The sequence below is a fragment of the Pelophylax lessonae genome, assembly GCF_965119305.1.
Source record: "Pelophylax lessonae genome assembly, chromosome: 7".
Taxonomy (NCBI): domain Eukaryota; kingdom Metazoa; phylum Chordata; class Amphibia; order Anura; family Ranidae; genus Pelophylax; species Pelophylax lessonae.
The window spans coordinates 287,065,422-287,078,702 of NC_138774.1; the positions used below are offsets into that span (position 1 = coordinate 287,065,422).

The 13,281-nt window shown below is 43.0% G+C and overlaps 1 protein-coding gene across 1 annotated transcript in view; it reads left to right on the forward strand.

Moving 5' to 3' along the window:
• Nucleotides 1-13,281, forward strand: part of FRMPD3 (FERM and PDZ domain containing 3) — a 156,906-nt gene that overhangs the window by 81,030 nt on the left and 62,595 nt on the right. The window lies entirely within an intron of this gene.

The following is a 13,281-nucleotide window of genomic DNA, read 5'->3' on the forward strand; positions in this document are numbered from 1 at the left end:
CTGGCATATAGCCAAAGGACTGAGACCGCAGTGGAAGCGCGCGAAGGAGAAACTTCTGTTGGTGAGAGGGCACATGCCCAATAACTGACTTTATCTGCTGAAGAGACAGTTTTATCTACAGATAGCGGTAGCGCAGCAGGAGGTGATAAAACCCCGGGGTTTATCACCATACTCTCTCAGGAGACTCATAGACAAACAATAAGGTCTGTAAAGGAGTCGCCAGAGGCTTATCTCTCTCGCAGAAGTTATTGCTCAGTTACGCAGACACCCTGCGGTGACAACTAACAGCTCGTTGTTTTCTCTCTCTTGATCTTTATTCCTAATCTGGATTACAAATGAGCTCTATTCAATAACCTTGCTAGCGAAGATCAACAAGAAAGAAGAGAACTCTGGGGGAGGGACTCAGATAGGCCCACCTACCTGGTACTGTGTCTAGCCTTAATGCAGGAGGAGTGTGGGGGTATTCTTTTACCTTTTTAAAGCTGTTTTAAATAACCTTTTATGGACTTGTATTGTATTGTATCTCCCCTATTCAATTTGATATATAGTAAACTAAGTTTGGTTAATTACAATCTTGTGCGTTGTTCCATTGTGTCACCCAGAAGGACTACTATTCAAGAAGGTAACAAGGTATTGTTGCATAGTGAAGTATTGTATCCCAACCTGTGTATCTATTTGATAGTCCAGTCCTATTCTGGGTCAGTTGTGCCTGAGGAGGGATCGAGCCAATTTGATTGGGTTGTTAGGCAGGGTGTAGACCCAATAATATAATCAGCAGCTCCTGCGGGGGTGGTGCTACATATGTATAAAATGTTGTTGGTTGAACTGGATGGACTTGTGTCTTTTCTCAACCAGGTTAACTATATGTCATAATAAAATGATGTACGCCAACATAGTTGTCACATACCTAGTTGGAGGCCTAACTGATGAGAGGGCTTCCTTTGCGGCTAAGTGTCGAGTACCCATGGTGGTGAGAACAGGGAGTGCAAGGCCCCAAGAAGCAGGGGCACTGATTAGGTAGATCTGCTGGAGGTTACTTGAAGAAGTGTCTACTGGGTAGTGGTCAGCTGATCTGTCAAGACTGTTGGCAGGACTACTGTGGGTCTTGGAGATGTGGAAAAGAGAAATGGACAGAGGGCGCACCAGCCTAGCGCATTATCTTTAAAACAATTTATTGTAACAGACATGTATACACATTATACTCACAAAACGATTATGAAACACGGCAATAAGCAATGAGGGACCACCAGGGGTCTCCACTGGGCATCCTCAGCTGCCGCAGGCCATGGAGGGATGTAGACCTCCAAAAAAACGGTCTTGGAGATGTAGCAGGACCAAGACAGCGACAACAAGCGAGATGGCACCTGCCACAGAGAGAGGTCAGACTGGCAGAACCGGACTGAGGAAGCATAGTCAGGATGGAGGCCAAGGTCATACACAGAGAAAGCAGCCCGGGATTAGACAGGAGTGTGGTCAGGAACAGAGCCAAGGTCATACACAGGAATCAGGTGGAGCAGGCAGGAGAGTAGTCAGAGGAGCAAACCAGGGTCATACACAGTTAATCAGGAGAGGCAGAGTCCTTTAAGCAAGCCAGGGTCAAACCAGGAGTCAGGCAGCAGAATGGTCCAGAGGCAAGCCGGGTCAGTAACAGGAAGTTAAAGGAATATAGGATACACAGGACAAGAGGTATCTGAAGATTATCCAGCAGTCTCTGGCCACAGCCACTGTCTTTACTGTATATAGGGCGTTTGGCATCAGATGAGCGCCCACACGAATTTCCGTGCAAATGAGCATGGCCAGGTCGTCTCCTTAGCATATGCACATTTTAGTTCTGACATTTCCTTCTCTGCAAATGCCCACCTTTGCTCTGAATGGTGCCCTGATAATAATATAATGTTACTCCTATAATTGGTTTCCGTCTGCATTTAGAACACATTGAACCTTTCCTTGAGGGATTTTGTTGAGTTGGCTAGAACTAGCTCTTGTGGAAGACTACTTTACATTTTCCCAGCTCATACTGCAAAGAAGCATTTCCCTATACAGCAGTTAAACCTCTTTTTCTCCACATGCAAAAGCCTCCCCTTCCCTTTAATAATGAATAACTATTAAGTCAGTTCTGTAGTGTGGCCAGGGGCAGGCAGCTCATGCTATAATGTGCAGACATAGACAGTGTATGGAAGACTTCCCTGTCTGTTTGCCCTCCTCCAAAAGCCTAGCTCAGAGCTGTCCCATGCTGTTCTACACTTCCTCTAGGTTTGGCATCCCTACTCTTTGGCCATTAGACAGTCACTAATGATACAACACCTGCCCATGCGCACTGCAGTTACATTGTACCTCACCCAACTCTACTCCCCGCATCTTACAGATGCCAGGAATAGGCCAAGAGTGAACACTCCACCATGCATGTGCTGCAGGCAGTATACACAAGAAAACAATTGCTAGGAACAACAAGAAAAATGAAGTACATGTTCGTTGAAACCAAAAATGACCCCAGCCCCCCTCCCTATCTTACTCAATACCACTAGTTGTGTCCTTATCCCCTACCCATACCTACCTTGTCCAATTGGAAGGGCAATGTTAGTTTTTGGGTCTTAGAGTTCCTTAGAGTATGTATTCACTCATATTTAAAATAGCCCCATCTGTCTTAATACACCTAGCTGCATCTACCCCAACCCACCCCACCCCACCCCACCCCAAAGATCTGTACTTACCTCGTCTGATAGCTGCAGCCTCCTGCGATATCAGCAGCCCAGTCAGCAAAGTTCCAGTGCCAGGCCACCTGTGCATTAACCTCCTATAGACATAAGTAGCATAGTGGCTTAGTGGTTAGTTGTTTCCTCCCAAACTCTGAAGTCATGCTTGTAGGTTGATAGGATCAACTGCATGTGACCAAGATGGTTGCTTTGTCTACTAAGGGCCATGAGTCCCCAGGGGGAAAAGTGCTATAGAAATAATAAATTAGAATGAATTGGGACATTGCTCCTGCTCAGGGCCGCCGATAAGGCAGTACAGCCAGCCCACCTGTACTGAGCCCGGGCCCCGTCAGTTTAAAAGGGGGTCCCGGACACCTGCTGAGCAGGAGGGCCAGCTGTACTGCCTTCTCAGGGGTGCTGGTAAGGCAGTACAGCTGGCCCTCTTTTACCAGGCCCAGGCCCCATCAGTCCAAAAGTAGTATGGATTTCCATCTTTTTTAATAATGGGAAGTTTGAAGGTAGATTTTTATTAAAAAAGGCAATACTTGTAATCATCTGTCTGTAGCCGTAACATGAATTCTCAGACCCATTATAATCACAGGACAGGCAGATCAGTTCAAAAGGGGGGCCCTGGCACCTGCTAAGCAGGAGGGCCAGCTACTGCCTTATTCAGTGTTGCTGATAGGGCAGGACAAATGGCTCCTTTGTACCAGAACCCAGGCCCATTGGTTCAAAAGGGGGGCCCAGGCACCTACAGAGCAGGAGGGCCGGCTGTACTGCCTTACTGAATAAACTGATCCTTGGTTCTAGTATTTGTAGCCCCACCCCTGCTGTCTTGGCCTCCTTTGTGCCCCCCTTCCCCTGCAGCACTGCCAGCTTCCCTCCCCTCCTCTCCCGCTGGCAGCTGCTGCAGACACACAAGGGAAATGGTTTATGATGACCGAGAGGGCCCTGTCAGGTAGGCAGTATGGGGTCCAATGATTTCTAACAGCAGCCCTGCTCCTGCTATATGGGTATGGGCATTAAAGTGTATGGCACCTTGCACTTGATTGTAACCTGGCATTTGATTTTTTGTGCAGCTGTTGGACGAGGTAGACACAGACCACCAGGGTGGGGCTGGTGGGTAAACACAGCTATTGGTATTTGGGCAGATAAGGAGGGGGCATTTTTTTGTTTTAGTGAACGTGCACTTAAATAAACTCCTAGACCCACGAAGCTAAATAAGGTGTAACATCACACCTACTCCATGGCTAATCTGTTAAAAGATCACAGATAGGATTATATACTATACATTTCCGCTCTTTGAAGCCTCATATGAAGTTTCTGAATCCTGTAGGTAGCTTCCCAGTTGTGCATTGCAACAGGCAACACTGACAAAGGTAATTTATGGTGTCATCTCACTATAACCAGACTGACCTTGCCAACAGGTTTGACCGCTCCAGCATAGACCTCCAGGCAAGCCACAGGCATAAAAGGCATGCAAAGTATTTCGTATCCATATTTTACATTTTTGCACATTTTGATGAAAGGCAACAACATTGCCTTTTGCCCTCCATAGTTAAAATCTTTTGCTTTTCCCTGCATCATTATAATTGAGCAATCCACGTTTTTTTGCTTTGGTTGTTCAATTGGTTGTCTGTCTTAGAAAAGCCGTGTCTGTATATATTTTTGCATGTTTTAGGTGTCAAATGTGCTGCAATGTTTATTTTATTTGTATATGTATAAATGAGAAACATAATAGTATGTGTGATCAGCACAGTGCTCTTAGGGGAATACTAGGATGGGGTGAAAATAAACCTTGGGCCAAGTTAAATATTATATGTTTGGTTGGTGGCCCTGAGGGAAAATGCCTCCTTCCCTTTTAGACCTCAGCCAGAGCAGGACCTGCTTTGCCACCAACACTGGCATTCACACACTAAATATTGTCCTGGCTTTGATTGATGTGTCCAAGATTTAAACGTTGAGTCCATTGGACACTTTGATTGATGTGTCCAAGAACTTTACTTTGAATCCATTGAACTATTTAAATTGACGTGTCCAAGATCTTTAGTTTGAGTCAGTTAGACTCTTTGATTGATGTGTCCAAGAATTTTACCTTGAGTTCACTGGACACTTTTAATGATGTGTCAAAGATATTTACCTTAAGTTCATTGGACTCTTTTGATTGATGTATCCAAGATCTTTACTTTGAGTCCATTGGATGCATTTAATAATGTGTCCAAGGTCTTTGCTTTGAGTCCATTGGACACTTTGATTGATGTGTCCAAGATCCTTCCGTTAAATTCATTGGACTCTTTGATTGAGGTGTTCAAGATCTTTACTTTGAGTTCATTAGACTATTTAAATCCATGTGTTCAAGATCTTTACTTTGAGTCAGTTAGACTCTTTGATTGATGTGTCCAAGAACTTTACTTTGAGTCAATTGAACACTTTTAATGATGTCTCCAAGGTTTTTACTTTGAGTATGTTGGACTCTTTGATTGATATGTCCAAGATCCTTACGTTGAGTTAATTGGGCACTGTAATTGATGTATCCAAGATCTTTACTTTGAGTCCATTGGACACTTTGATTAATGTGTCCAAGATCTTTACTTTGAGTCCATTGGATACTTTTAATGATGTGTCCGAAGTCTTTACTTTGAGTCCATTGGACTCCTTGATTGATATGTCCAAGATCTTTGCTTTGAGTCCATTGGACACTTTTATTGACATGTCCAAGATCCTTCCTTTGAATTAATTGGACACTGTGATTGATGTGTCCAAGATCTTTACTTTGAATCTGTTGGACTCTTTGATTGATGTGTCCAAGATCTTTACGTTTAGTCCATTGGACTCCTTGATTGATATGTCCAATATCTTTGCTTTGAGTCCATTGGACACTTTTATTGACGTGTCCAAGATCCTTCCTTTGAATTCATTGGACACTGTGATTGATGTGTCCAAGATCTTTACTTTGAATCTGTTGGACTCTTTGATTGATATGAACAAGATCTTTACGTTTAGTCCATTGGACTATTTAAATCCATGTGTTCAAGATCTTTACTTTGAGTCAGTTAGACTCTTTGATTGATGTGTCCAAGAACTTTACTTTGAGTCAATTGGACACTTTTAATGATGTCTCCAAGGTTTTTACTTTGAGTCCGTTGGACTCTTTGATTGATATGTCCAAGATCCTTACTTTGAGTCCATTGGACACTGTAATTGATGTGTCCAAGATATTTACCTTGAGTTCATTGGACTCTTTTGATTGATGTATCCAAGGTCTTTACTTTGAGTCCATTGGATACATTTAATGATGTGTCCAAGGTCTTTGCTTTGAGTCCATTGGACTCTTTGATTGATGTGTTCAAGATCTTTACTTTGAGTCAGTTAGACTCTTTGATTGATGTGTCCAAGAACTTTACTTTGAGTCAATTGAACACTTTTAATGATGTCTCCAAGGTTTTTATTTTGAGTATGTTGGACTCTTTGATTGATATGTCCAAGATCCTTACGTTGAGTTCATTGGGCACTGTAATTGATGTATCCAAGATCTTTACTTTGAGTCCATTGGACACTTTGATTAATGTGTCCAAGATCTTTACTTTGAGTCCATTGGATACTTTTAATGATGTGTCCGAAGTCTTTACTTTGAGTCCATTGGACTCCTTGATTGATATGTCCAAGATCTTTGCTTTGAGTCCATTGGACACTTTTATTGACATGTCCAAGATCCTTCCTTTGAATTAATTGGACACTGTGATTGATGTGTCCAAGATCTTTACTTTGAATCTGTTGGACTCTTTGATTGATGTGTCCAAGATCTTTACGTTTAGTCCATTGGACTCCTTGATTGATATGTCCAATATCTTTGCTTTGAGTCCATTGGACACTTTTATTGACGTGTCCAAGATCCTTCCTTTGAATTCATTGGACACTGTGATTGATGTGTCCAAGATCTTTACTTTGAATCTGTTGGACTCTTTGATTGATATGTCCAAGATCTTTACGTTTAGTCCATTGGACTATTTAAATCCATGTGTTCAAGATCTTTACTTTGAGTCAGTTAGACTCTTTGATTGATGTGTCCAAGAACTTTACTTTGTGTCAATTGGACACTTTTAATGATGTCTCCAAGGTCTTTACTTTGAGTCCGTTGGACTCTTTGATTGATATGTCCAAGATCCTTACTTTGAGTCCATTGGACACTTTGATTGATATGTCCAAGATCTTTACTTTGAGTCCATTGTACACTGCAATTGATGTGTCCAATATATTTACCTTGAGTTCATTGGACTCTTTTGATTGATGTTCCAAGATCTTTACTTTGAGTCCATTGGACTCCTTGATTGATATGTCCAAGATCTTTGCTTTGAGTCCATTGGACATTTTTATTGACGTGTCCAAGATCCTTCCTTTGAATTCATTGGACACTGTAATTGATGTGTCCAAGATCTTTACTTTGAATCTGTTGGACTCTTTGATATGTCCAAGATCTTTACGTTTAGTCCATAGGACTCTGATGAATGTGTCCAAGATTTTTACTTTGAGTCAGTTGGACTTTTTCATTGATGTGTCCAAGATCTTTACTTTGAGTCCATTGGACACTTTAATTGATGTGTCCAAGATCTCTACTTTAAGTTCATTGGACTCTTTGATTGATATGTCCAAGATCTTAAATTTGAGTAATTTGGACATTTTGATTGATGTGTCCAAGACCTTTACTCTGAGTCCTTTGGGCACTTTTATTGATGTGTCCAAGATCTTTACTTTGAGTCTTTTAGACACAAGCACTAAAGCCTTAATGAAAGGGGATTGTCTCTGGGCCCCATAAATGTGTTGGCTGCTTCTTGGTCCTTTGTGGAATCCAATAAATATTTTGGACACTGAGAAACATTTGTTTGGTGCTCCCACTGGCTCAAGTATACATAAAAGAATCAATTCAGGCGACCTCTGCCCCAAGGGAGGGGGACCCTTTTTGTGGAGAGTTGCCGAACCTAAACTATTGGGCTGAGCTAAATACTTCTATTCGTATCGATTGGAGATTCATGGCCAGCGTCTTGCCCCTACCTCTGCAGTTAGTGACAGCTTGGTGTTATATAGATATTTTCTTCCTGGTCAGACCCGTGGAATGCTGGAAGAATACAAAACTGTGAGATGTGCTCATTTGTTAAAGGAAGCTGAAAATTGAGGATTATTTGTGATTATGACATCTTGAATATAGTTTTTTTTTTCGTAGGTGAATCCATATAATTTTCACAGAGCAGCAGCCATCTTCTTCAGTTCATAGAGTATTGAATTCCAATAAACCAGGTTCTTTAAACTGAACCTTTTGCCCAGACTATAAACAGTAGTGTACCTACACATTCTTAACATGCAGTAGAAGATTTTTAAAACAAACCCTCACTGAAGCTGCAGTTATTGTGGAATAATTAATCTTCAAAGATGAAGACTGGCAGACCTTTCTTCCGAGGAAAATAATCCCGCATTCACAGCTGAGCAGCGTGCATTCCTGGTTTTTTTTTTTTCAGATGTTTTATAGGCGTTTTACAGGCATGTAGGCAGTTGCAGTCTACTTTCTCCACTGCGGGTGGCGCTCCTCCATAGCTTGAGAGGAAGTCAAGAGGAACACAGTTCCTCTATGGTTTCCTGGGTCACTGAGGAAGCAATCCAGTTTGATGCTGCCGCCCAATATGACTCTGGCAGCCATCTTGGGTCCAACAGAGCCAATTTTGGGCCCTCCCTCCCAGGTTTGCGAGTTGGTAGAGTAGGGACAGGTACCACACCTGTCAGGGACAGTACAAGCGGTAGGAAAAGGTTCCGGAAGAGGAGGAAAAGCGTAGGGTCACAACACCTTTGGTTAACATTCTGCTTGTGCACGAGACAGCCAGGCCGCTTTCTCCTCTCTTAACAGACGTTGTGACTCCGGGCTGATAACCGCTATCTTCACATTACTGTAAACCGTGAGTGACCTTGGTTGGGCAGCCTTCCCACTGGGTTTGTTGTGAACTGTTGCTTCACTATTTCAATACAAGACTTCCATTATACCTGTCTGTAAATTATTGCTGCTGCACTCCATCTACAGGCATATTACAGGCTTTGCTTGCCTGTATCAAGCAAGCACTTCAAGAGTTTGTTTTCAGGGGAGAAGAGTAGTTCTGTAGGAGGAAAGGAATTCTTCAGGTGCAAAAACATGCATATTGCACCACCATCAACCACTTAGGGACCGGGCCTATTTCTGACACTTGTTATTTACAAGTAAAAAATCTGTATATTTTGCTAGAAAATTACTTAGAACCCCCGAACATGAATGATATATATATATATATATATATATATATATATATTTTAGCAGAGACCCTACAGAATAAAATGGAGATCGTTGCAATACTTTTTGGCACACGCGCAGCAGTCTTACAAACGTAATAATTTAGTAAAAAAATATTGGATTAAAAAATAATAATGTATAATTCTATAATGTGAAAGATAATGTTATGCTGAGTAAATTAATATCTAACATGTCATGCTTTAAAATTGCGCACGCTCGTGGAACGGCGACAAACTTTGCTACCTAAAAATCTCCAAAGGTGATGCTTTAAACATCTTTATAGGTTACCAGTTTAGAGTTAAAGAGGAGGCCTAGTGCTAGAATTATTGCTCTTGCTCTAGCAATGGGTGTGGTTTGAACACCGATTACATATGTGGGCGTGACTTGCTTCTGCGTTCGCTTCTGCATGCGAGCTCGGAGAGACAGGGCGCTTTCAATTTTGTTTTGTTTTAAAAAAAAAAAAATGTTTTGATCACTTTTATTCCTATTACAATGTAAACATCCCTTGTAATAGAAATAACCAGGACAGGTTCTCTTTAATGTGAGATCTGGGGTCAAAAAGACCTCACATCTCACATTTACACTTTACAAAATGGGCCCTTTAAAGTCGTTGGGCGGAAGTGACGTATGACGTCACCCTGGTCCTCCAAGGGCGTAGAGTGTATTGGGGGCCATCTTACCCTCACTCAACTTCCTGCCAATCCCCACAGGGGATTGGATAGTTTTCCCCACTACCAACGGCTCCAGTAAGCGGGGAAAACGTCCGGGAAGCGGCGGGGGGGGGGGGGAACTTTTCCAGCCGCCCATAAAAGTGATCCCATGACGAACTCGTCGCTGGGACCACTTTTATACTAAACTGGACCACCCGCCATTTAAAAATATACCAGTGGTATGGCAGCAGCTGCCATAATCCCAGTATTTAACCAGATGTAAATACACGGTGGGGGGGGGGGTTCGGAAGTTGTTTTAAAAGCTTTGGAACCCAAAAAAATGATGCACTTTTCTGAGCGTATGGCAACTGAGTGTACAAATGTGAACAGATACAATAAGAAAGAATGGGATTCTGCAAGTTGAGCATAGACAGAAAAACCCTCATGTGTGAATCGGGGCTAAGGGGAGAGAAGCTGCCTCTGTTTTGAGATTTGAGGATGAATTTTTCCCCAGTGGCTGTAGCTACGGGGCTATTAACCCCAATCCCTGCACTACCGCAGCACATTATTTATGGTAGAAGAGATTCTGTATGTATATCTTCTCCTGCCTGCCAGCAATTTTTTTTAGTGATTGTACATTATAAAATGCCTGGAAGTAAGAGCTAGGACAGATACATAATTCTGGCCAATCCATATAGGCGGCCGAAGACTCCTCAACCTTGAATAAGAACAAGACTATAATCAGCCCCCCCCCCCCCCCATCTGCATTGTCCCACCCCAGCCGTGGTAAAACCATACTTGTCTCAGGGTCTGGTGGGGAAGCTGCAGCTGTTCACAGTGAACAGCTGCAGCTTCCTTATTAGACCCTGAGACATGATTTGTCCAAGTGCTGTTAGGGCTAAAAAATTGTGGAATTCTCTACCACAAGAGGTAGTTTCTGCGGGGAGTATGGCTACTTTCAAAAGACTCTTAGACGTACATCTCAAGGATCAGAACATTCAGGGGTATGAGAGATGATTACGGCCACACACACCTACACAGGTTGAACTGGATGGACTATTGTCTTTATTCAACCTCAACTACTATGTAACTATGTAAGAATTACTGCCCATGATCTGACGTTCGAGGTGATACCTCACATGTGTGGGACGATTGCTGTTTGCGTGGGTAGCAAGGTCCATAAAGACATGGATGAGCGAGTTTGGGAGGGAGGAACTTCACTGGCCTGCACAGGACGAGACACCTAATTCATCCCCAAAGGTGTTCTGTTGGGTTGAGGTCAGGGCTCTGTGCAGGCCAGTCAAGTTCCTCCACCCCAAACTCGCTCATCCATGTCTTTATGGACCTTGCTCTGTGCACTGGTCCAAACCATTTGGTGGAGGGGGGGGGGGTTATGGTGTCGTGTTGTTTTTCAGGGATTGGACTTGGCCCCTTAGTTCCAGTGAAGGGAACTCTTAAGATGTCAGCATACCAAGACATTTTGGACAATTTCATGCTCCCAACTTTGTGGTAACAGTTTGGGGATGGCCCCTTCCTGTTCCAACATGACTGCGCACCAGTGCACAAAGTAAGGTCCATAAAGACCTGGATGAGTGAGTTTGGCGTGGAGGAATTTGACTGGCCTGCACAGAGTCCAGACCTCAACCCAACAGAACACCTTTGGGGTGAATTAGAGCGCAGACTGCAAGTCAGGCCTGACCTCACAAATGCGCTTCTGGAAGAATGGTTAAACATTCCCATAGACACACTCCTAAACCTTGTGGACAGCCTTCCCAGAAGAGTTGAAGCTGTTATAGCTGCAAAGGGTGGGCCAACTCAATATTGAACGACTAAGACGCCATTAAAGTTCATGTGCGTAAAGGCAGGCGTCCCAATACTTTTGACAATATAGTGTATTCATGTTGTCACACCAATGGCAAATTATGGTTATAATCTCCGCGATCGGACTTGATCAATAATATAGCAGAAAAGTGTAATATCCGGAAAAATGGGAAAGTAGATAACACAATTTTCGGATTTCCTGGACTTTTCAGGATATTACACTTTGCTGACGTGACATTTTGGGTCCTTTCACTTTAACCACTTGCTGACCGCCTGCTGCAGATTTACTGGCTGGCTCAGCTGCGCGAAACAACATAGCCCTACATCAGTCGCGCTCATGTTGCTAGGGGGCAAGCGCGCGCCGCCAACGGCGCACTACCGCCCCCACTAGGCAGCTGGGATGCCGATCCACGGGACTGGCGGCCGTGATTGCCGCTGGCCACCCGCGATCGCTACCCGCTGAGAGAGAAGGACGGTCGGATGTTGTAAACACAGCTGACCGTTCTTCTCTCTGACGATAACAGAGCTCCTGTGATCCTTCTATATAGGATCACATGTCTCTATGATCATTTCACAAGCCCATCCCCCATACAGTTAGAAAATACCCCCTAGGCTCACATTTAACCCTTTGATCACTCCTAGGTTAACCCCTTCCCTGCCAGTGTCATTAGTACAGTGACAGTGCATATTTTTAGCACTGATTACTGTAGTAATGTCGCTGGTACCCCCAAAAGTGTCAAAAATGTCAGTTAGGGGTCCGATCTGTCCTCCACAATGTCCCGCTAAAAATCTCAGATCACCGCCATTGCTAGTAACAAATAAATAAAAATGACATAAATCGTTCCCGTAGTTTGTAGACGCGATAACTTTTGCGCGGTTTAATCATAATACGCTTATTGCCATTTTCTTTTTTTTTTTACCAAAAATATGTAGCAGAATACAAATTGGCCGAAAATGATGAAAAATGTTGATTTTTACATTTTTTTTTTTTTTTTTGGAAATGTTATATAGCAGAATGTGAAAAATATATTGTTTTATTCTTTCAGTATTGTTGCTCTTTTTTTGTTTATAGCGCAAAAAATAAAAATCGCACAGGTGATCAAATAACACAAAAAGAAACCTCTATTTGTGGGAAAAAAAGGACATCGAGTATATTTGGGTACAGCGTCGCACGACCGCGCAATTTTCCGTTAAAGTAACGCAGTGCCGAATCGCAAAAAATGGCCTGGTCATTAAGGGGGAAAATCCTTCCGGATCCAGAAATGGTTAAGAAGGACATGTTTGTTTATTTCTACCATGTCTACATGGTGATGCCATTGCCTGTATTTTCTTATATATATTATATTATAGTATTATAATACCTTCGGCTTTAGAAAGAACATAGGTGTGCACCCTAAAGGCCCGTACACACGCACCGATTGTTGGCCGTGAATTTTCGGCCAACGTCCGATCGGCCGATTTTCGGCTTGTTAGTATGATGCCTCCGACAACCGACTCCGACTTTTCGGCCGAACAAAATCTTGTGTGCAGGCTATAAAATTTTTGTTGGCCAACAACAGAACGGCCGATTGTTCGTGAGTCAGTACAGATTTCGGCCGACAAAAATGTAATGATCAAGACTGGGCATGCTCAGAGAAGAAAAAACACACGAAAAGTAGACCAGAACATGACATCACTTCTGCAGTTGGTTTTTGTTGGCCGACAAAATCCGTGTGCAGTCTAGAGCACATTTCAACCAACACAACAAAACTGGACAAAAGACGGCCGATCGGTCGACCAACAATTGGTGCGTGTGTACGGGGCTTAAAGC